The sequence below is a fragment of the Armigeres subalbatus genome, chromosome 2 (genome assembly GCF_024139115.2).
Source record: "Armigeres subalbatus isolate Guangzhou_Male chromosome 2, GZ_Asu_2, whole genome shotgun sequence".
In the NCBI taxonomy this organism is placed as follows: domain Eukaryota; kingdom Metazoa; phylum Arthropoda; class Insecta; order Diptera; family Culicidae; genus Armigeres; species Armigeres subalbatus.
Window position 1 is genome coordinate 68600429 of NC_085140.1, and position 22048 is coordinate 68622476.

Below are 22048 nucleotides of genomic sequence, written 5' to 3' on the forward strand. Positions count from 1 at the left end.
TGTTTTTAAGGTGGTTATACAACAAAGCCACAAATCGGCCATCTTGGAAACCACGTGCTTTTTCTAGTGATTTTTCAAGAGCACGAATTGAGAGAACCACAATGCCCATGGGGATAAAAACATCCGTAGATCATTTACTTACTTATGCTGAACAATCGACTTGAATTTCAGCATTGTACGAAAATTATTACGCTAGATTTGAACTTTTGATAATAGGAGTAGAAAACCGTGTGGTGAATTTAAAATTCACCACTTGGCTTGATTGTATAATCACCTTAAGGTGATTATACAATCAAGCCATGTGGTGAATTTCAAATTCACCACACGGTTTTCTACTCCTATTATCAAAAGTTCAAACCTAGCGTAATAATTTTCGTACAATGCTGAAATTGAAGTCGATTGTTAAGCATGAGTAAGCTAACGATTTACGGATGTTTCATCCCCATGGGCATTGTGGTTCTCTCAATTCGTGCTCTGGAAAAATCACTAGAAAAAGCACGTGGTTTCCAAGATGCCCGATTTGTGGCTTTGTTGTATAACCACCTTAAAGGCGGCTTATTGGGCCTGCGCAAACCTCCTGTCTCGTCGGAGAGCCGTCGTGTCAGGGCTGTTTAGCGTCCCACCTAACACCAGGACTTGGGCGATTTAAACATTTAAATAAAAGTATGTCTTATTGATCTCCATAAGGTCAAAGAGGGTGGGGAGGGTGCGTTTAATGTATACTTGTTTAAATTTACTGTATTCATTAAGACCACTAAATGTCAGATGAATCTATACAATAAACATAAACATAAATATTCTTTCATGAAAACAAATTCCGTTTTCAAGGTTTAAAATTAAGCCAAATGTTAGTTTTGCTACATGGTCATCAACGTCGCAGCTCAAAATTATGCCAAATGACCGTTTTTACCTAGTGACCTTATGCCAAAATGACTAAATGTTTGGGTTATACCTGCTTGCATGTACTATAGAAGCATGCATGGCGGAAAACAATCTGGGAACTTTACATTCGGGGAATTGTCTTATAATCGCTTATTTTTGTTTCATAACTTTCGATTACATGAATTGCACGAATTTGTAAATTGTAATTCATATAAATATCTTGATCTTATTCGAGGAAATCTAAAAAATAGTAAATTCGACAATATTCGTGATTGGAAGCACCGTGCGGAATTTTCCTGATCTGCTGGTATTGGCGATTTGGCGTTGCAAGAAAAAGAAGAAGTAGAATGTCTTGCATTCAAAAATTAGCACGGGAAAGGATAGGAAGAATATTTTAAAAGACTTCTCAAAAATTCTATGAGTAAATTATTTAAAAACGGTTATCAGCACGGGGTTGGAAATGTTAAATACTGTGAATAAAACGAAACATCAAAAATAAAATTTTGAAATCTAAATTATACATTATACATTAATTGAATGACTTCTTGAATTTTTGAGAATGTTCTTGTTCTTCCTATCCTTTTCCGTGCTAATTTTTCGAATGCGCGACATTCTGCTTCTTCTTTTTCCTGCAACGCCAAATCGCCAATTGAACACCACCCGTCTTTCATATTATATTATTATAATGGAAATGATATCCCATTTACTTGAATATATTCAATAGTTCGATGAAATCGTTATTGAAATGAATTTGACGCTATTTTGAAATGCAGGTGTTTGGACTTATAAAGCAAATAATATATATAAAATAATAGTAATATAATAATAATAGTATAGTATATTATACTTTGCAGACTTCAAACATTCCCATCGTGCAATTCTGTCTACGCAATTTCCCTTCCTATTTGCAACATTTTTTCTAATCAGCTTAATTAGAAGCACAATATCCTGCGATGTAATAAAGTAGACTAATTTAGACGATAGTCGACTCAGTCAACTGCAATCGGCAAAAGCTTTGGGTGCCACCCAACGCATCCCCAATACGCCCCATCAAAGATGTATCGCCTCGCCACTACTGATTGCATTTGACGACCAACCGTGAGAGAGGCGCCACACGAGAGCAAGAGGGAGAGAAGGAGCGAAAACGAGATAAATCTCCAACAGCCTGAAAGCTTCGATGTGTCTAGGACTGCCAGCCAGCAGCGCCAACAGCGCTGCGGACTGCTGGCTGGCGGGAGGTGGTCTCACGTTGAGGTCCAATCTCCCCTCTGGATGAAGATGTACAAGAGATTTTCCTTGACAGACTAGTCTCCATCGATTCGCCGTTATGGAAAGATGTAGCCAAGTGGCACCCGCGAGACGAAGACCGTTCGGTTAGTAGTGGTACTGCCATCCTGATGCAATTTTTTCTCCTCAAATCCTGGTGTTTGGTGCAGTGCTATTTATTTCCTTACTTCCATGATTGATGCTTTTGTAGGAATAAATTTGAGAAAATTAATAAAGTACCAAGTTGGCAGGATGGACCAGATGATTTTCATCCGTCTGGTTCGAATTTGTGAAGGATAATTGTTTCGTCGCTTTGTGATCGGCCAACGCAAGAATGTTCTTCATCTGAGTGCAATTTTCGTTTAGAGAAGTTTAGTGGCCCACGGGAAGCTATTTTGAAAATTATTTTGAGTTTTTTCTATCGGTCGGGATTATCATTGAAGTTCAAAATACATCGCAAAGGTCTTTAGTGCAAATCTGAATTTTCAGCTGTATCGATTTATTGTATGTTTTTTTTCCTTTTACTGTTCGTTAGTTTGACATCTGTGAGGTGGATACACATTCGTGACGGTGCGTTTGTACAGAAGAAAGAAGATACAGTGTTGAGAGAAGATGAGAAAATTACAATGAGAGTGGCAACTTCAATGCTCCCCAGCATCCCCATCATCTCCAAGCACTTTGTTCCATCTTCATTTTAATTCTGATGTTGGTAAGCGTTGGCTGCTCCCCAATTGAGCTGAACTACGATGTAAATGCAACTGTCAATTTGAGGCTCCACTCACGCATAACACCATGGAGAAAGAGAAGAGCGAAGGAAGAGTGGCGAGGAAAATGATTCGTGGAGAGAACGCTTTTGAGCTTTTCGCTCCCAGGAAAAGCTTCCGATAAACTGCAACACGGAACAATTGAGAGGGCGCCGTCAAAAAGGAAAAGCGTGTAAGAAAATGCAAAGAGAGCAGAAGAGGTTCAAAGACGAAGCATAGCGTACGATGGCAAGCATGCCTTAATATAGGACGTGATAGTGTGCAACTTAGTCTGGGTTGCTGGCTGTATTGCGCTTTTGATGCGTGGAGTTCACTCGAAGGGGTCGCCACCACCACCCCCCAAAACGTACATCACTCGGAAAACCCAAGCTGTTTGGCAGTGTCAGACCAAACGGATCGTATCAGTGTGTGAGTGTCATAGTGTCCAGGAGTAGCGGCATGCGAGCAGAGGGAAATAATATATCAGCGAAGTGATCACAGGTAACACAATAAGGAATTTTCATGTCCTGTACCTACGGCAACTGTGTAATGAAAGAGCAGTCAAGTGGCCCCACCTTGATGGGGGGGCATGTCTGTCAGTACAGAAAAGAGGCTTGATTTTTACCCTCGATAGAGAGATGATAACCCTTGTACCTGGATGGTATGACGATGGCTTTCAAGGAAAAAGGCTTTTTGTTTAGCTTCTGCCATGCGGCTTGCACTTACCTGGAAAGAATACTGCTATCTAATCTATATTACAATAATAATTTGGGACAATAAATTTAAAAAAATATTCGTTGGGTATAAATTTTGACCTGAGAAGACATTTTACAAAATGTTTTCCACGCCAAATATCGATTATTTTGCACATGACGGTACAGCAGGTATTTCCGGCTTACCTTTGCGCTTCGACACACCCCTCTAAAATATTTCAACAAGTTCTCGAGTGAGCACCAAGGACTGCGGTGAAGTTTTGATTTTTGGTAAAGTAATATCGCTATCAGCTGGGTATAGGTAGTAGTCATTGCCTAACATTATTTTTCTAATTTTCCTTTATACTAATCCATTGATGAAAATCCATTGATGTACAGTTTTCAAACCTTCCTTAGCCGTGTGGTAAATTACGCTGACACAAATCAAGACCATGCTGGAGGTGGTTGGGTTTGATTTCCTGTCTCGGAAATTTACGGGTTGGAAATTTTCTCGACTTCCCGGCATTAATGTATCATCGTGCTAGCCTCAAGATCAACGAATGCAAAAATTGCAACTCGGCATAGAAACCTCACAGTTAAATACTGTGGAAGTGCTGAATAAACACCAAACTATAAGCCGGCAATGTCCCAGTGGGGGATGTAATGTCAATAAGAAGAAGAAGATTCAAGCTTCAGAAACAGAAATCATCAAATTCAATATCTTTTATCCTCAAGGATCTCAACAGAAATCTGCTCAAAAAGAACCCGAGTAACAATTCTGGTTTTACAAAATCTAGAGTCTAAATTTGTATTGACGATGCTTTTATGTTGCATTTGTAGTTCTAGACTTCATAAATCGACTGATTACTGCCGTTTGTTGGTTGATTGGGAAAATTCTGAGATGATATGGTCACAAATTAGGAACCTGCTAATTCTGCTAAGTGAAAGCTTGGCCAGAAAAATGGGTAATTTTCCGGTTGCGCTTGGTGCGATTCGGCAGAACCCCAGCCATATAATCATAAAAGCATATAGAGACGCATGGTACTTTCGTGCGATAACTCATCTTGTAACTAAACTTTTTATGCAAATTTCATCACATCCGTTTTATTAAATAAATAAACAAGTGTGCAAGCATTTGTATGGAACTTGTATTATGGAAAACCTAGACCTAATTGCATGTTGGGAAGTACATGTTCATGGTTATCATGTCGAATATTGTAATCAAGAAATCCTTTAAATCATGATTTCAAATAGCACGCGTCTTATAAGCGATTTTCACAATTCTTCCACGGTTGTCTTATTTACCTGATCTAGATTCCTGTAGTTTGCTAGTTTGTTATGTTTCTAGGGATCCTCATTTTGTAATAGATGCTTTCATTAAAAACGTAGAAAATTTCGATTTACCAAAATCCATATGCACAGCTTAAATTTCTGGAGTTTACACGATGTGGAAATATTTGAACTCAGATTTTTGTGTTCGATAGCATCTAATTTTACTTTCAACTTTTTCTGGTACGCAATATTGTACGCAAGCTCCTTAGTAATGACAACCTGTAAGTTACGAAAAAGTGAGTCAAATTGAACGGAGCCTTTTTTGTCACATCATATATGCTGTAACATTTGTATACTATGTGAGTAAAATTTAGCAATTCGGAAGAACTTCATAACGGATCCATCCGGATCCATAACGGAACACCAGCTTGTTCCTGCGAGCCCCTGAAGCCCTTGCATGTTATGTGCAATCCAAATTAGATTGATGCAGATGTTCTAGGCTCTCCAAATTGTCCTGGATTTCAGATCTTTAGGTCAACAATATCCATTCGGAATCAACCCAGCATGCCCCTTCAAGTCCCTTGAGTCCTAGCGTATTATGTGCAGTTCAAATTATTTCAATGCAGATGTTCTAGACTCTCCTAATTGTTCTGGACTTTAGATCAATTAGGGTACAGGTCAAATCCACCTGGCATCAAACCAAAACCAACCCAAAATTTCCAACCTTAAACATTTCGTAGATCGGACCGGGAATCGAATCCAGCCACCTTCAGCATGGTCTTGCTTTATAGCCGCGCAACTATCCGCACGGCTCAGGAAGTCCCCTTTATTGAATTTTGGGTTTTCATCAAGGTTTTCAAATTTGTTTTGTATTTGACAAAAAATCTTTTATTTTTGTCAATCTTTTACGAATAACATACTTGAAAAGACATTTTATTCTACAAATTTCATCGCGTAGCTGACTTTTAGTTGCTTTGTGGTAGCAGACGTAAGAAAAGAAAATTCTTTATGCAGCAACAGAAACATTAGATCAGTATGTACCGATTTTAAGATTATGACTTTATAATTTAACGCACGAGGATTGTTGATCACTATAACTTGTAGTGTCAAGAAAAACGACTACATGTTTCATATGTGTTTTTGAAACTATTGAAATTGTGTAAATCTGCTCTCCAAACTATTTACCGTGTTTTCATGTCAACGTTTTTTTGGTGTTGATCATTCAGCAATTTATCAGTTTAATGTTCCCCCAATCCCAACTTATATCAAAGATTGAGAACATTCCAGGTACGGAGAAGTAGGGATGGGAAAAATCAAATTTTTAAAAAATCGAGGGTGATCAAAACTCACCTGCGATCTTACTTTTAAATTATCAAGTGATAAAAACTCGCCAGCGATTAAGAATCGTTTGAAAATTTTGAACTCTTTTTCCTTACTACCATGAAATCGCTGGCGACAACTCGCCTACTGTTTTCACGTGAAAAGTTTTCACATGAAAATTGCAATCATTATCGCCTGATAATGATTCAGCACAACACTGCGGAGAACCCAGGATAGGTTGTGACAATAGAATTACAACTGCCTTGTTGTTTCTTCAGTCGGTTCCTTCGTCGAGTTGGTGGCCAGTGCTTCCAAATATATTTTTTATCAATTCCGCCAAAAAATATATGAAAAAAAATCATGTTTTCTCGTTTATTTCTTCCATTCTTCGTAAAAAAATCCTTCGTACCATCAGAAAAAAAAATTTACATGGGATAAGATGAGTTTTACAGTGAAATGGGTAAAAAGTTGGCTAAAATTAAAGCATTTTAAAGCATTTCGAATGTTTTAAATTGGTATAGCCATTGAAAATCATGCATACATCATTTGCAGTCAAGCATAAATTCATTTCGCACAAAAAATTAAAAAAAAAACAAAATTTTGAATTTTGTCATAAATTTTAAATTAATTACCCAGCAACAAGGTAACAACAAGCTGCCCTTTTGAAAATGTGATACCGCCGATCGAAGTAATCGATTGTCATTTTCACCCAATCAGCAACTGGAACGATTTTATGACTAATTGGCACATCCTATCCTAGCGGAGAACCAAATGATAACATTATTTTTACCTGAAACGCCCCTTCAAACAAGCTTAGATTTTAGAAAAAATACATATATTCTATTATCATAACCCGGAGCAATAAACTCGATTATGTATTATGGCTGATCAATGGGCCACATGTAGTATATTTTCTGAAGCCGCAGAAAAGGATTTTGAGGATCACTGACCTAGAGCATCTGCATCAAACTAATTTGGGATGCACATAAGCTGGGTAGAAGTTATGAACTTCTGAATCGGTAAATGAAGTTCTGAATCGGTAAATTTTACTCATATTCGAAATAAAAATAGATCTATCAAAAAGCTATCGATCTATCAAAAAATAAGGATGCCTAGAAACATAACAAACTAGCAAACTACAGGAATCTATATGAGGTAAATAAGACAACCGTGACAGAATTGTGAAAATCGCTTAGAAGACGTCTGCTGTTTAAAATCAGGATTCTAAGGATTTCTCGCTTAACTTTTCAAAAGGTCCTAAGTAACACTTTTTTCATGATTTAATTTGAATATTGCAATCAACAGATTAACATGAAATATGTTGATTGCAATATTCAAATTAAATCATGAAAAAAATGTTACTTAGGACCTTTTGAAAAGCTAAGCGAGATTTCTTGCAATATTCTCCATGTTAACCAAGAACATGTACTTCCCAACATGTAATTAGGTTCAGTTGTCTCTTAACATAAGTTCCATAAAAATGCTTGCAAACTTGTAGGGGAAGAGGCCCCAAAACGCCTCCTCCCCACGAGGCAAAACGCCTTTTGTGGTTTCCCTCATATTTACCGTCATTATGATGGCCGTAAAAAACTAGATCTAAAATTATGTAGGTTAGGCGAAAAAAGTTTCAAAGTAGTGTATGGGAGGGTCGAACAAAACGAACGGCGAGACAAAACGCCCTAGTGGCACTAACCTACAATGTACTTGCGTCTCCACGCACTATCCTGTACCAGAATGCTGATTCGCCGACGCGTGGTGCTCTGTTCCCTAGGAGCTGTCATCTAAAGGCTCCCCCAGGCCTACGCGATTTCATCGCCGCGACGACGACAACTAGTCGCCGCGATTCTATCGTTGGGTCGCTGCAAGCAATTTGGTATTTACGCTTCCATATTACCGAGGACAGAATCGCTGTCGCCAAGCGATAGAATCGCGTCGCAACTGTCGCATCGCGTGTGTTTGGGGGAACCTTAAAAGGCGTCTTGCCTCATGAGTTTTCCGGCAACAAAATATCACTATTTTGTTGAAATGTGAATATTATCAATATGATTGAGATTTTTGTCAATTTTTGAATGGCATCAACTAGGTATCTTGTTTAACTGTTGCATAATGTAAAAATACCCATGAATAGCGTTACAAATAAGACAATAAAGCAGTGTTTGCTTAGCTAGGGCATATTGCCCCCCTTCCCCTATTTAATATTTATTTAATAAAACGAATGTGATGAAATTTGCATTCAAAGTTTAGTCACAAGACGAGTTATCGCACAAAAGTATCATGCGTCTCCATATGCTTTTATGCTTATATGCTCCTGAACAGTTTTCAATATCCCTATCTATCGTTCCTCCTCGGAGGCCCTTTTTTGCCGGAAAAAAACGTAGATTTTGGAGGTCGTAGAGTAGATTTTAGTAGATTTAGAGGTCGTAGATTTTAGAGGTCGAGTAGATTTTAGAGGTCGAAAGCAACATATACAACACATGAGCATCGCGAACAAAAACTTTCTTTTTCTGATTTTGTCGAACCTTATTATGCTCGGATTTTTTTCGCAATGTGCGTATATTTACACCCACACGTGTTCATTTTACTCGTTACTCACTTCTTTTTTATTTGAATGTATTTTAGATGAATGTTTTAAAATGATTCGATCTTTGTGCGGGCACTGAAGCTGTTTCGATCCTTTATTGATAATCAGACAAAACAATTTGGGTCAATTTTTTTACTTCGCCTGACCGACAGTTAATGTTTCGAAAAAAAACCGCTGATGAAATTCAAGTTTTCCAATTTCACACGCAGTGTTGGCTATCGGTTTCATTGAGAGGGCTCGCCGCCATTGAACAGACCAATTATATTTTTACTTCATCAGGGGGAGATTAATTATTATGCGATATACATTTTCCACATATTTCGGTTTGTTTTCACTTTTCTATGAATCGCCGACTTCAACATCGATAGGGTAAATCACTACTTGGGCATATGGACCCGGTTCCCGGCTCACTGCTCATAAAACTTATGATCTATACTGTGTGGAAGCCGTAAGATTATGATTGATAATTATAAAAATGTCTCCTACTTATCTCGCACAATACTCAATATTTTTCAACAATTTGTTTTACTCCTAATTGGTCTAATTATAAAAAATAAAAATGTAGATTTTAAACTTTCGCTCTTCGTTACAACACCACTGAGCCGGAGTGATTCTTTCCACTTTTACAAAACGGTATCATCGAATAAACACCTACCTGAAAATCGTCACAGTGCTGGATACTACCATTGCTTGAAGCTGTTAATCACCACACCATAATTCTAATCGAACGCACTTCAATTCTACCTATTTGTTAGTTCCACTAGAACTTATTTAAACATATTAGAATAAATTTTAAAATGCATCCTCAAACCGAACAAAAAATCACCTCGGCCCAAGAAAACACAGCCGCACAGTGCTGCCAAAAGGCCAGGGGCCTTTTTTTAATATGAAAATAATCCTTCATCGTTAATAGGAAAACTGTCTAATACGTTGACGCTGTCATATTATTTATTATTATCTCGATTTCAAAAAGTGAAATAAATATTTATTTAAGTGTTTCGGATGAATTTTGATATCTTCTTAAACAAATAAAAATTATTATGAATAATACCATCTGGCATCACGTTGTCGTGGAAGGCGCATATTTTTGTTTACATCGCATTTCCTACCGTCCCGGAGAGAGAATGAGAGTAAGATGCTGAGAGAATGAGTAAAATATTGCGTATGCCGATGAGATTTTGGGTATGCCGGAAAAGCCATTCGATGAGACTGAAATGAGTGCTGCACCTTGTTAATTTAAATCAAATAAAAGCTTTTTCAATCGATGTTTAGCAAGAATAGGTATTTTTCCAACAAAGGTGAACCCCATTGCAGTATTACACGGCCCACAAAATTCAAGAAAAGTTGCTCCTTGTCATAAATATCAATTAAATAATGCAGTCGTACGCATGTTAGGCCGGGAATGGGGTAAGAAACCCTATCAGTGTAGCAACAATGGATGCTTTCGAACGATTCAATCGAAAAGAGATTTTGTTACAATTTTTATTATTTCAACTACTAATGGTACATGTACTATAACAACTGCTGTTATAAAAAAAACTGCTGTACAGAATAACAAGTTCTGATATTAATCTGTTACTATCTACTGGTCGAGTATGCAGGTTCACGCCATTCAAATTATTGGACAGTTCACTTGTTTGAATGATTGAACTCAATTCAACGCATTGTAATGCAAAAGACGCGCCAATTCTAGAATCGCGACAAAGTGCAGTCGTTCACATCCCGTTCGCAAATCGATTGCAACGATGTAAAACGTACGGCTCGAACTACGGTTCAATTAATAACTATCATATGCTGGTCTAAACAAAAGTAACTCCCAAAACCTTCCATTAGGTTCTATACTAATACTTTGTATGCTAAGTATTTTTAAGGTCTGGATCGCGGATCAATAAGGTCCAGCCAAAATAAATCAGTTCAGTTTTGGTCTTTGGACCCAGTTCGGACCAAGTGCTAACCCGATCTTCAAATGTGATAAGTGATCACACCATCCTTTCTGCATCGTGGCGTAACGAAGATCTACTTTTCATGGTGACAACGAAAGTCCACAATACTACAACATACTGTGCATGATTTGTTCTATGCAGAGATTTTTCTCTGCGCGTTACCGTTTTGACTCAAATTCCTAACATGCCTCATATTCCGAACATTGGCGTTTTAGTGCCCTAAAACTTAAGTTTTTCGTCGGTTTTCCGTGCTGAGGATCAAGATTACAAACGAATTTAAGATCCTATGGAAAGAATTACGAAAATTAAGCTGAAAACATCATTACGTTACCGACAGGTACCCACGGATTCAAAATGATCATAACATTGTCATTTTTGCCTTTCTCGTACACTAAGTATACGTAAAGGCTATATGTTCACTCCAAAAACAAACTTTTTATAGAAGGCTCGGAGACCCATAGTGTTATATACCAATCGACTCAGCTCGACGAATTGAGGTGATGTCTGTGTGTGTGTGCGTGTGTGTGTGTGTGTATGTGCGCACCAAAAGAGCAAAAAGTCTCGCTCACTTTTTTTGTACTTACCCTTGACCGATTTCTTCGCAACAGGTTGCATTTGACGCAGAATTCTGCCCCATTGTTTCCTATTGAAAATTGGCCGGTTCGGACTATGGGCTTGGGAGTTATGGCCAAAATACTTTTTCTCATAAAAAAGCGCGTAAAAAAGTCTCGCTCACTTTTTTTGTACTTACCCTTGACCGATTTCTTCGCAACAGGTTGCATTTGACGCAGTATTCTGCCCCATTGTTTCCTATTGAAAATTGGCTGGATCGGACTATGGGCTTGGGAGTTATGGCCAAAATACTTTTTCTCATAAAAAAGCGCGTAAAAAAGTCTCGCTCACTTTTTTTTGTACTTACCCTTGACCGATTTCTTCGCAACAGGTTGCATTTGACGCAGTATTCTGCCCCATTGTTTCCTATCGAAAATTGGCCGGATCGGACTATGGGCTTGGGAGTTATGGTCAAAATACTTTTTCTCATATAAAAGCGCCTAAAAAGTCTCGCTCACTTTTTTTGTACTTACCGTTGACCGATTTCTTCGCAACAGGTTGCATTTGACGCAGTATTCTGCCCCATTGTTTCCTATTGAAAATTGGCCGGATCGGACTATGGGCTTGGGAGTTATGGCCAAAATACTTTTTCTCATAAAAAAGCGCGTAAAAAAGTCTCGCTCACTTTTTTTGTACTTACCGTTGACCGATTTCTTCGCAACAGGTTGCATTTGACGCAGTATTCTGCCCCATTGTTTCCTATTGAAAATTGGCTGGATCTGACTATGGGCTTGGGAGTTATGGCCAAAATACTTTTTCTCATAAAAAAGCGCGTAAAAAAGTCTCGCTCACTTTTTTTGTACTTACCGTTGACCGATTTCTTCGCAACAGGTTGCATTTGACGCAGTATTCTGCCCCATTGTTTTCTATTGAAAATTGGTCGGATCGGACTATGGGCTTGGGAGTTATGGCCAAAATACTTTTTCTCATAAAAAAGCGCGTAAAAAACTCCCGCTCACTTTTTTTGTACTTACCCTTGACCGATTTCTTTGCAACAGGTTGCTTTTAACGCAGTATTCTGCCTCATTGTTTCTTATTGAAAATTGGCCGGATCGGACAATGGGCTTGGAAGTTATGGCCAAAATACTTTTTCTCATAAAAAAAGCGCGTAAAAAAGTCTCGCTCACTTTTTTTGTACTTACCACTTTTGTACAACAGGTTGCATTTGACGCAGTATTCTGCCCCATTGTTTTCTATTGAAAATTGGTCGGATCGGACTATGGGCTTGGGAGTTATGGCCAAAATACTTTTTCTCATAAAAAAGCGCGTAAAAAAGTCTCGCTCACTTTTTTTTTGTACTTACCCTTGACCGATTTCTTTGCAACAGGTTGCATTCGACGCAGTATTCTGCCTCATTGTTTCTTATTGAAAATTGGCCGGATCGGACAATGGGCTTGGAAGTTATGGCCAAAATACTTTTTCTCATAAAAAAGCGCGTAAAAAAGTCTCGCTCACTTTTTTTGTACTTACCGTTGACCGATTTCTTCGCAACAGGTTGCATTTGACGCAGTATTCTGCCCCATTGTTTCCTATTGAAAATTGGCCGGATCGGACTATGGGCTTGGGAGTTATGGCCAAAATACTTTTTCTCATAAAAAAGCGCGTAAAAAAGTCTCGCTCACTTTTTTGCCTTTCTCGTATACAAAGTATACGTAAAGGCTATATGTTCGCTTCAAAAACGAACTTTTTATAGGAGTCCCGGAGACCCATAGTGTTATATACCGATCGACTCAGCTCGACGAATTGAAGTGATGTCTGTGTGTATGTGTGTGTGTATGTGTGTATGTGTGTGTGTGTGTATGTGTGTGTGTATGTGTGTGTGTATGTGTGTGCGCAAAATAATCTCACTCATTTTTCAGGCACTTATCATTAACCGATTTGCTCGCAACAAGTTGCATTCGACGCGGAATCTTGTCCCATTGTTTCGTATTGAAAATTGGCCAAAATATATTTTTTTACAACAAAAATTCTCACTCACTTTTTAGACACTTACTCTTAGCTGATTTACTCGCAACAAGTTTCATTCAACGCAGAATCATGTCCCATTGTTTCGTATTGAAAATTGGACAGATCGGACTATGGGTTTCGAAGTTATGGCCAAAATCCACTTTTTCACATGAGAAACACGTACAAAATTCTCACTCATTTTTTAGGCACTTATGCTTAACCGATTTGCTCGCAACAAGTTGCATTCGACGCAAAATCTTGTCCCATTGTCTCGTATTAAAAATTGGTCGAATCGGACTATGGGCTTCGGGGTTATGGCCAAAATATATTTTTTTTACAACAAAAAATCTCACTCACTTTTTAGACACTTACTCTTAGCTGATTTACTCGCAACAAGTTTCATTCGACGTAGAATCTTGTCTCATTGTTTCGTATTGAAAATTGGCCCAATCGGACTATGGGATTCGGAATTATGGCCAAAATATATTTATGTATAAGAAAAATTCTCACTCACGTTTTAGGCACTTACTCTTAGCTGATTTACTCGCAACAAGTTTCATTCGACGTAGAATCTTGCCCAATTGTTTCGTATTGAAAATTGGCCCAATCGGACTATGGGTTTCGAAGTTATGGCTAAAATTATGTTTTTTACGTAAGACACACGTACAAAATTCTCACTCATTTATCAGGCACTTATCTTTAACGGATTTTCTCGCAACAAGTTGCATTCGACGCGGAATCTTGTCCCATTGTTTCGTATTTAAAATTGGCGGAATCGGACTATGGAGTTATGGCCATTTTAGCCACATATGTATCCTCAGCCGATTTGCTCGCAAGAAGTTGCATTCGATGCAGAATCCGGTCCCATTGTTTCCTTGCCGGATCGGACTAGAGGCCTGAATAAGAGAAACGCGGATAGGTATGTGCCGCCAATCGAACCGTCAAAAAACAGCAGCCAATCGAGCAGGAGACCTGTCAAGCAGCCAAAATGTTGGCTCAAATACTGAAAACGGCAAAATTCGATTTTGTGCCATTTTTCAATAAACAAAATTGAATGTATTTTACATTAGTTTTCAATAATATATGCAAGTTATAAATAGATTATGAAATGAAATTCCATTGTTAATTGGATTCTATTGTTATGTGACGTGGACACATTTATCTACATAAATCATTTCTTCCTTTTCATGTGTTGTCCTTTGATGAAGAAGATTGAATACAGTGTTGGCAGAGTCAAATTTTCTATCCGCGTTTCTCTTATTCAGGCCTCTAGATCGGACTATAGGCTCAGAAGTTATGGTCAAAATACTTTTTTTTTCACCAAAAGTGCGTAGAAATTACTCACTCGAAAGAAACGAGAAAGGCACCATCACCGCTAGGTGGATTAATCTGGGTTTTTTTTACCAATTTTGTCGATTTTAGGTGCTACGGATTCAGGAACTTACCCGCTATTCGATACACGTTATATAGAACCGACTCGGATTACCTGGTTACCGGAAGTCCCAAAATTTGTGTTAATTGAAGATATATAAGAAAATTATTTTGAGCTTTTTAGTGGAATGTTTTCACCTGTCATAAGACGAGTTTATACAATCCCATTGAATTCCACCACTTAATTGTATCTTGACAGATACGTATTTCGACCTCAACAGTAAGGCCGTCTTCAGTGTCACGTACTTGAGTTGAGTCAAGTGGAATTCGATGGGATTGTATAAACTAGTCTTATGACAGGTGAAGATATATACTGCCCATGATCGCATATTTGTAACACTCGCATTTTTATTAATTTCGTAAAAAGCCTAGGAATCGTTCAGAAAACTCAATTTGCTGCAGCTAATCCCGCAACAATAAAATATGCTTTACTATCTTGCTTATCTGTAGTAAGCTGGAAATGATTGAGTTTTTGGTGAGGATTGACAAACGATTTACAAAATCAACCAAAATGCAGATGTTACAAATATGCGATCATGGGCAGTATAGTCAACCAAATAAAGATTTCTTGCGTCATGACTAATAAACTTCGTTGGAAATCAAAAGAATTTAACTTAACTGCGTTACAGGCCCAACTTATGATTTGATCCCGGACTGCTCATCCTGGAACAGGTTCCCGTGGGGCATAAAGTGGCCATGACCTTATTCTGAAGAAACCCTGGCAATATGGGTATCAAAGTTCATGAAATTGTTTTGTAAGCATGATCTGATGAGTAATTGAACCATAGAATGGTTTGACAACGGACTGGTAATCCTGGAACAGGTTACCGTGGGGCCTAAAGTGGCCACAAACTCATTACAGTCAAACCTCCATGGAAGCAAATTATGCCATACACATTTTTTTTTTGGGTTGCTGTGATGGTTCCTTCAAACAGCTTTCCAAAAGTTTTCTATTCCACATCTCGATATTTCCATGAGTCGATGGTCCCTTCAATATCGACTCATGGAGGTTTTACTGTATGAAGAAACCCTGGCAATATGGGTATCAAAATTCATGAAATTGTTTCGGAAGCATGATCTGATGAGTAATTAGGACATTCGATGGTTTGACAACGAACCGGTCATCCTTAAACAAGTTTCCGTGGGGCCCAATGGGGACGCTCATTAAGAAGAAACCCTGGCAACCTTCAATTTCTCCAGTGCCTTTACATGACCAATGGAACCTGATTTTCAACAATTCTGTTAGTATGTCCACAGTAAAACAATTGAAAGCTTTTTTATGTCGATCAATTGCATAACTATGTGTCTTGTGTGGTGAGCACAAAGGATACACTATGATAAGAGAGTTGAGCACATTTCTCACTCGGAAGCATCTTAGATAGAGAATCGAACTTGGCATCTGCGGATTGGTAATCCTACGCTTATGCTCACAAGGATAACTTCGGAAACATGTTTCCACAAGTAGTAGGGCAATCGTATGTTTTCCCACAAGAACGAAACCGTGGAACCTTAATTTTCTAGATTCGCTATTCTGTAACCACTAGTGTTCTTTAGCTCAATGCGGGCTCGTCCTTATTCGATATTGAAGATATAGAGTAAGAGAGGTAACATCTTTATGCTCGACTATTTTTAATCACTTACTGGTTTACCGTTTCGATGGCAAACCTTCTTGAAGGCCTATCAGCTTATAAATTCATGCTTCCAGAATAATTTCAGAAATGTTGATACTTATCCAGTTTTCCCGAGCGATAACGATCCCCAGCTTGACTCTGGATAGTTTCTGGACTCTGGACGTTTCTCTGAAGGTCAACCGCACCCACTGTTCTGAGCTTTCTAAAGAATGTAGTAAATAAGAAGCTGTGGATGCAATAGATCTACACTTTCCTATTTGCTGCATTGCTCAGATTGCTCCTTCTCACTTCTTTTTTCTTCCCTACTCTCTTCTCACTTCTCGCATATAACTTCTCACTCTTCACTTCTCACTTCTTACTTCTCCCTTTTCTTTTCTCATTTATATCATTTCACTTTTCACTTTTTTCTCTCCACTTTTTACTTCTCACTCACTCACTTCTCACTTCACACTATTCACTCCTAACTTGTCATTCGACCTAATGACCGTTCGGCCCAATGACCCAGCATCGGTCTCACCTTCTTGAAAACATATTTTTTGAACCATCTAAGACGAGTTAAGTAACCTCCATTTAATTCCACCAATAATTGATGGTCTTAGATGGTTGAATACATTCCACTAAAAAGAGCTTAAAATATTTTTTCTGGATATGTTTTTGAAACAATTCTTAGAGTTTTGATAACCATATACTTCAGGGCCTCCGGGAACCTGTTCCAGGATGGCCGTTCCGATTGCCATCGAGCCTATGGTCTAACTTACTTACATATGGATCCTGTACACCTCCGGTGGTGCAAAAGGCCGACATGAAAGATCTCCATCCTGAGCGTTGCCCGGCTATCGCTTTAACCTGTTGCCAGGTTAGATGTCGGTCGACTTCTTTTATTTCTTTATTGAGGCTTCGCCGCCATGAGCCTCTGGGTCTGCCTCTGTGCGATGTTTGGTGCGTTCACTTATCTGCCTGTTTTTCCAGATATTTCTTAAACTCGCAAAGGCAGACCCTTGCTTTCTTGATCCGTGCGCCTATGTCGATCTTGGTACCGCCGTCTGACGCCATTTGGCTACCAAGATATTCACTTGTCATAACACGAGTTTATACAATCCCATTGAATTCCACCACTTAATTGTCAGTCGAGCCAAGTACAAGACACTGAAGACGGCCTTACTGTTGAGGTCGAAATACGTATCTGTAAAGATACAATTAAGTGGTGGAATTCAATGGGATTGTATAAACTCGTCTTATGACAAGTGAAGACATTCCATTAAAAAGCTCAAAATAATTTTCGTACCGAGATATTGGGAGCTTTCAACATTCTCCACTGGTTGCCCGGCTACTGTGAAACTGGAAGGAGTCACCGTGTTTACATCCAATGATTTGGTTTTGTTGACGTTGATGACTAAACCTGCCGAGGAGGAGCGCTCGGCAAGGTCGTTGAGCTTACTCTGCATATCAGAGCGCCGTTGCGCGAGGAATGCAACGTCATCAGCCAATTCGAAGTCGTTTAGGTGCTTCATGGTTATAGGCTGCCATAACAGCCCACGGTTTGGTTAACGGTCAATCGCATCTACCAGAATCTTATCGATTACGATGAGGAACAGTAACGGTGATAGAATACATCCTTGCCTCACACCAGCTACGATCCGGATAGGGTCGGACAGGACCCCATTGTGCAGCACTCTACACGAAAATGCCTCGTACTGTGCTTCGATGAGGCCGATGATCTTCTCAGGAACCCCCTTGCGTCTCAGGGCGCCCCACATATTCTCGTGGTTGAGACGGTCGAAAGCTTTTTCGTAGTCAATGAATACCAAGTAAAGGGACTCTTGGAATTTGTTGACCTGCTCCAGAATGATGCGGAGCGTGACAATATGGTCCACACAGGATCTTCCGGCACGGAATCCGGCTTGCTGCCGCCGGAGAGTCGCATCGATCTTCTCCTGAATCCGGGCTAGGTACACAGCAACATAATGCCTCGCCAGTTATCGCATACAGTCAGGTCACTCTTTTTGGGCACCTTCACTAAGATACCTTGCATCCAGTCGACCGGGAAAGTTGCGGTGTCCCAGATATTACCAAATAAACGATGCAGTAGTTGAGCGGATGTCATGGGGTCAGCTTTGAGCATCTCGGCTGATATGCGGTCGACCCCTGGGGCTTTATTCGATTTCATGCTTTGGATGGCTGTTTGAATGTCTAGCAGTGATGGAGCTTCGGTATTGACGCGTGTTATACGTCGGATCCTAGGCAGATCATGCCGAAGTTGTTTGAAGTGCTCGAACCAGCGTTTCAGCTGGTCAGTTGGGTAGGTCAATAACTGATCATTCGCGTCTTTCACAGGCATCGTTGCATGCATCTTCGCCCCGCTTAAGCGTCGTGAGATATCGTAGAAGAGGCGAATGTCCCCGGTTGCGGCGGCTCTCTCTCCTTCGTCGGCCAGAGAGTCTGCCCTCCTTAGCCCTCCTTACCCTCCGAGGGGCCCTCCTTAGCCGTGCGGTAAGACGCGCGGCTACAAAGCAAGACCATGCTGAGGGTGGCTGGGTTCGATTCCCGGTGCCAGTCAAGCCAATTTTCGGATTGGAAATTGTCTCGACTTCCCTGGGCATAAAAGTATCATCGTGCTAGCCTCATGATATACGAATGCAAAAATGGTAACCTGGCTTAGAAACCTCGCAGTTAGAACTGTGGAAGTGCTTAATGAACACTAAGCTGCGAGGCGGCTATGAAGAAGAAGAAGAAGAAGAAGAAGAGTCTGCCCACGCTCGCTTGTCCCGTCGACATGAGCGTTTTACTTCCTTTTTTAAGAGCCGCGTATCGTTCATGGGCTAAGACTTTGGCTCCTCTGGTTTTCGATCGCTCTATCGCGGCTTTGGCTTCTCTTCGCTCCTCTATCTTCCTCCAGGTCTCATCGGTGATCCATTGTTTTCTCTGGGTGCGTAGTTCGCCCAGATTGTTCTCGCTGGTGGCGATGGAGGCATTCTTGATGGCGGTCCATTGGTCTTCCACGCTGCCACCTTCCGGAATATCTGCAGCACGCGTCTCCAGTTCTTCAACGAAGGACCGTTTCACCGTGACATCTTCCAGTCGGCGTGTGTTGAATCGTCGTCCAACTCTTTCCTCCTGCCGACGAATCCGCGCAATGCGCAGGCGTATTTCGCCGATGAGGAGGTGATGATCAGACGCGATATCGGCACTACGTTTATTCCGTACATCAAGAAGGCTCCGTTTCCATTTTCGGCTGAAACAGATGTGGTCGATTTGATTTTCTGTAAAGCCGTCACGGGAGACCCACGTGACCTTGTGAACCGGTCGATGAGGGAAGAGCGATCTCCCGATCACCATGTCGTTATTACCACAAAATTCTGCGAACAGCTCTCCGTTTTCGCTTATTTCTCCGAGACCATGGCATCCCATAATGCGCTCATGGTTCGAGTTGTCGGATCCGATCTTCGCATTGAAGTCGCCCAAACAGATCTTGATATCACCCTTCGGAATTCTATCTACGACGGTATTGAGTTGACTGTAGAAGTTCTCTTTGTCTTGCAGATCGGCAGCATCGGTTGGCGCATAACATTGGATTATAGTAAGGTTTCGGACCCGTGTTCTAAATCTGGCAACGATATCCTTTCACTTATAGGGTCCCACTTCATAAGCGCAGAGTGTGCCTGAGCGCTTAGTAGGAAGCCAACTCCGCGATGCCAGGGAGCGTGTTCACCTCGTAAACCAGAGTATAGCAGAACTTGTCCCGACGGCGTTCTGTGTTCTCTAAAGTTTGGCCAACGGACTTCACTCAGTCCCAGGATCTTAAGCTTCATGCGGCGTGCCTCATTGGCAAGTTGTGCCAATTTACCCTGCTGGGCTAGGGTTAAAACGTTCCATGTTCCTATTCGTGTCCGTTGGTTCGCGCTAAGAGTCGTCGCCGTAAAATCAGACCGTATTCTTTCATTATCGGATTCTCGAACAAATTGATGTTTCGGGAACAGTAGGTTGTTGGTACAAGGTTCCCTATCCACCGGGAAGGGGCTGCCATCTTAGGTATAGCTTCCGGACAATAGCATTTCATACTCAGCCGCTGGATGCCAGAACAGACGCTGTTGGAGTGCCCAGGCTGCACTACCAGCTAAGTACGCAACCCTTAGCTGGCGATCAATTGTCATCGGAAGACCCGCGGAAGCGTGAGTATTGGAACTTGTGAGGACCAGAGCTATGTTACGCCCCTTCCCGGATGTCAACTCACCATTTCGCAGCCCCCTATGGTCTAAACTACTTGAAAACATGTTTCCGAAACAATTCCAAGAATTTTGATACCCATGTTGTCAGGGTTTCTTCTAAATGAGTTTGTGGCCACTTCAGGCCCTCCGGACACGTGTTCCAGGATGAACGTTCCAGTTGATATCTATCCTATGGTCACAACTATATGGAAAGCATGTTTCCGAAACAATTCCAAGATTTTTTATACCCATACTGCCAGGGTTTCTTCTAAATGATTTTCTAAATGACGGGAACCTATTCCGGGATGTCTATTCCGAGATTAAATGATCAGGTGGTCCTCAAACGTTTTGAAGTCATAATCCTCGAATTTTCTACGAATCTGGTAACTCAGGATACAAGACATCATCATTTGGTTTCTATTACATCAGCATATCCATTTTTAAGAAAGGGTCTAGCAAATCCGGAATTCCGGTAACCAGGTGATCCGAATTGGTTCAATGTGGCATAGATCAGATAAAGGACGAATACCGTGATGAACTTATGTCAAACCTTAAAAAATCACGTTAATAAAGAAATAAAAAAAATAAAATAAAGGACGAATTTCTGAATTCATAGCTAACAGAATCATCCAAATCGGTTGAAAACTGACGAAGTTATTTTACAATGTTATGAAAACTCATATGTGAATATGTACGTTATGTGGAAGATATTGATTTGGAAAATGTATTGGAGGTAATCACTAATCACATTGCGAGTGATTTGACTATGCGTCCAATTTGGGAATCTCGAGCTCGTTCGCTCGTTGCGAAGGCCGACGGAGGTCTTTCGTAGCTTAGTTGGTTAAAGCACCAGTCTAGCGTACTGTAGGGTCATGGGTTCGAGTCCCATCGAAGGGAAAGTGGTTACCTCCAATACATTTTCCAAATCAATATCTTCCACATAACGTACATATTCACATATGAGTTTTCATAACATTGTAAATTAACATCCAAGTCGGGTGGTTCAATCCCCGGAAATAGGCAATTAACTTTGATTGAACTGACGAAGTTATGATCATACCAAGAACGTGGGCACCCGGGTACCCTGTCGGTACGTTACGGGGTAAAAATATTCAGAAGCCCCTCCCCGAGGTCTCCCCCTTACTGGATTTTCATTTTGATATCACCAAAACCTAAATTTTGCCGAGTTTGAAGATGTCACGGAGTTTCAAGTTCCTGCGATGCTTAGAACCCTAAAAAAAATCACTTGAAAACGAAAAAGGAACCCGGGTACCCTGTCAGTAACATAAGGGTTAAAAGCGAGTGTTCGGAATATGAGTCAAAACGGTATTTCCTATTTCTCCGTAATATCTCCGATTCAATACATTGTGTAGTGTAGACAAGGATGATGCCAATAATATAAAAAGTTTTCCTTTTTCGCCAATAAAGCACTGCATAAACTGAAGTTTGAAATGGGTTTTGTTGTATTGGAATGAAAAAAAAATCGAAATCAGAATTACTGAATTTATTTAGAACATTTTTGC

The 22048-nt window shown here is 40.1% G+C and overlaps 1 protein-coding gene across 2 annotated transcripts in view; it reads left to right on the top strand.

Annotated features, from left to right (window-relative positions):
* Positions 1-2115: 2115 nt before the first annotated feature.
* LOC134208868 (uncharacterized) overlaps positions 2116-22048 on the top strand; it is a 184479-nt gene continuing 164546 nt past the window's right edge. The window contains exons 1-2 of one of the 2 annotated variants that reach the window (XM_062684816.1): positions 2116-2255; positions 2684-3392. The gene's annotated coding sequence lies outside the window, so the exon portion shown is untranslated. Of the gene's footprint in view, positions 3393-22048 lie in introns of both variants that reach the window. The other variant, XM_062684812.1, reaches the window with a different exon arrangement.